This window comes from Neofelis nebulosa, chromosome 2 (genome assembly GCF_028018385.1).
Source record: "Neofelis nebulosa isolate mNeoNeb1 chromosome 2, mNeoNeb1.pri, whole genome shotgun sequence".
Taxonomy (NCBI): domain Eukaryota; kingdom Metazoa; phylum Chordata; class Mammalia; order Carnivora; family Felidae; genus Neofelis; species Neofelis nebulosa.
This window is the reverse complement of record NC_080783.1, coordinates 148229889-148232762: the sequence shown is the minus strand read 5'-3', so window position 1 is coordinate 148232762 and position 2874 is coordinate 148229889. Positions and strand designations below refer to the sequence as shown.

The 2874-nt window shown below is 37.0% G+C and overlaps 1 pseudogene; it reads right to left on the bottom strand.

Moving 5' to 3' along the window:
* Positions 1-1477: 1477 nt before the first annotated feature.
* Positions 1478-1575, bottom strand: LOC131505836 (U6 spliceosomal RNA; annotated as a pseudogene).
* Between the last annotated feature and the right edge of the window lie 1299 nt (positions 1576-2874).

Genomic DNA, 2874 nt, shown 5'->3' with positions numbered 1-2874 from the left:
AAGCAGTTAGGGTTCTGGCACATAGTAAATGCTGTATACATGTTTCTAAGATGATTCTGGGATAAGCTATTACAAAATATCATGTATTCTCCAAAACAGGGATTATGAGGATGATTATGACACTGGAAGTGATTTAACAAAAGCAAAATATTCCCCCCATACCCCCAAAAAAGAAAAGAAGAAAACAACAACCAAGGAACACTGAGGAATGAATACTGCTGTCTTTTGGGGTTTCCCAAGGAAGTCAATCTGAAATTTAAACTTCTTTGAAATTATTATCCTAACTTCAGTTTTGTAGGGGTTTGGCAAACTTTCCAAGATTGAGACGCACATAGAGGCAATCAACAACGTAGCATCTGTTGATTTTTCTATGTTAAAAGACTTTGATTCATCTATTATTGCATTTGTCATTTTAAAAACCATAGTAAACAAGATGAAGTATAGCTTTCTTATTTGTGGGAAAGAAAACTTTTTGCTTGATAGACTTTGCTCGCTTTGCACAAAAAATGAACCCTTTCTGTGTATTCTGTCCAATGCGTCTGCCCATATGGAGTTTTGGGCTTGGAATAGACATTAATCGATTCTTTCCAAAGGAACAACCGGTAACAAAGGGTACCAACCTGCCCTCCCAGTCTGATCTGGTTAACAGGTTGCTAAACCAGACACCCCAAAGTGGTGTGAAAGCTGAGATGTGTGAGTGCAGTTAGAATGGCTGTAGGGATCGGAGTCAGGTAGATGTAAGGAAGGGCGCAGGTTCATTGTTGTGGACGTGGCCCGTTTTGGGGTCCTGGCGATTGATAATGAGCTTTACCATATGTCACTTTTGACATGACATGTGAGAAAGCCCAGACTGTTTCAAGGGCCACTAGTGCTACTTTTATTTAATTATAAAACGGTCTCTTAATTATTTAACTAAAATTCTCCTTTTGTGTCCCCCCAAAACTCCTCTTCTGCTCAGGACAGGCGTCCCAGTCTGCCTAGCCCTCAGGTTATACCAGAAGACCTACGCTACTTTCTCACACTCGATTCTGTATCCCAGTTGGATACAGGTTGAATAAAAATATGCTTTCTGGTCCTCACACTTAGTTTATATGAGTGAATGCTGATGGAAATGGGTAAGTAAATAGTGTTTAAGTGCACGAGATCAAATTACTTCCTTCACAACTTGAAGTTCTTGACAGTTCTGGAAATACTATGCTTATTTTTTTTTTTTAACATGGTAAAGTGGATTGATCTTTACCTAGCCTTACAGCAGATTGCCAGATTGTCAGCTTTCAATATATTACTTTTTTGAAAAAAAAATTGAGTGATTGGATTCATTTTTGGGAAAAAGTTTCTTGAGCTCAGAAAACTTAAAACCATGGAAATCTGTAAATGCTTTTTGAGTTATATAGAACAAGGGACAGGACTTTGAATAAGTGGGAACTAGTTCAGTTGCTTTTGTTTTTTAATTTTTTTTAATTTTTGTCTGTTTAAAAAATAATTGGAATGCTTCATAGGTTTGCATGTCATTCTTACGCAGGGACCAGGCTAATCTCTTCTGTATCATTCCCACTTTATCTTATTATTATTATTTTTTGTTTATTTATTTCGAGAGAGAGAGAGAAAGCACGAGCCAGGGAGGGTCAGAGAGAGAGGGGAAGAGAGAGAATCTCAAGCAGGCTCTGCACTGTCAGTGCAGAGCCTGACGTGAGCCTCAAATCCACGAACCGAGAGATCATGATCTGAGCCAGGTTGGACGCTCAACCGAGTCACCCAAGGCGCCCTTCGTTCCAATTTTAGTATATGTGCTGCCAAAGTGAGCACTAGTTGCTAGCTAAACAGTTGTCTCTTACTGGTTATTTCCTGTATGTCCAATAGCTTTTACATGTTAGTACCAAGAATTCAAATTTCTGAATTGCTGTACGCAGCTTTGCCCAAAGCAGCGTGGTTTCCCAGACTTAAATTCCTGTTATATTTTCTCATTATATACTTACCCTTCACAGCGTGTGACACAAGTGCATTGAGCAATGTATTTGTGTAATTATTTGTTTAATGCCTGTCCTTATATGTATTCATGTAACTATTTGTTTCATGCCTGTCCTTATGGGTAGATAGTAATCTCTGTCATGATAGGGGGCGCATCTGTCTGGCTCACTGTTGTAGACTCAGTGGTTAGCACAGGAACACACACAGAGTAGGTGCTCAAAACATTTGTTGAGTCACCAAATACTTGGTGGTAAATTTTCTGTGCTTATTCTGTTTAGTAGAACTAAATATCATGTAAGTTCCATTGAAGTTTTTCATTTTTATTTTTTATTTTTTGCTTTAAATGTTTATACATACATACATTGGTTAAAACAGTTATAATGGTTAAAATATTCAAACTTGCATAGATGGGAAGTGGATGGAAAGTAAAATTTATCGTCACTGCCCTTTACTGATCTCCAAAGATTTCCAAAGTTAATGACTTTAATTGGATATTTACCAATATCCCTTTGGGTATTTACCATCATATTTCTAAAGAGCACATTGTATTCTTGATTTTCTTAAGACTTCGGATAGTATCTATGGATTTCTGGATGAAAGATGTGAAATTTCATATACTCTTACTTTTTCCCTTCTCCCCTATTCGCTCCTAAGTTCAGGATTTTTGTTGTTCTTTTTTTTTTGTTTGTTTCTCTGTTTGTTTTCATCTTTCTACTGGTTATCTTTGTTACTTAGCATTATAATTAATCTATGTTTTTCAATCACCAGCTTGAGACTGGCTCTGTTTTCCCCATGCTAAGTGAGGTGAGGAAATCAGTGCACCTATATTTTCTTCTTTTCTTTTTCCCTGCTGCCTTCTGTCAACTAAATTATTATGTTTTACATTTTTTTGAGTTTAAAGCAATT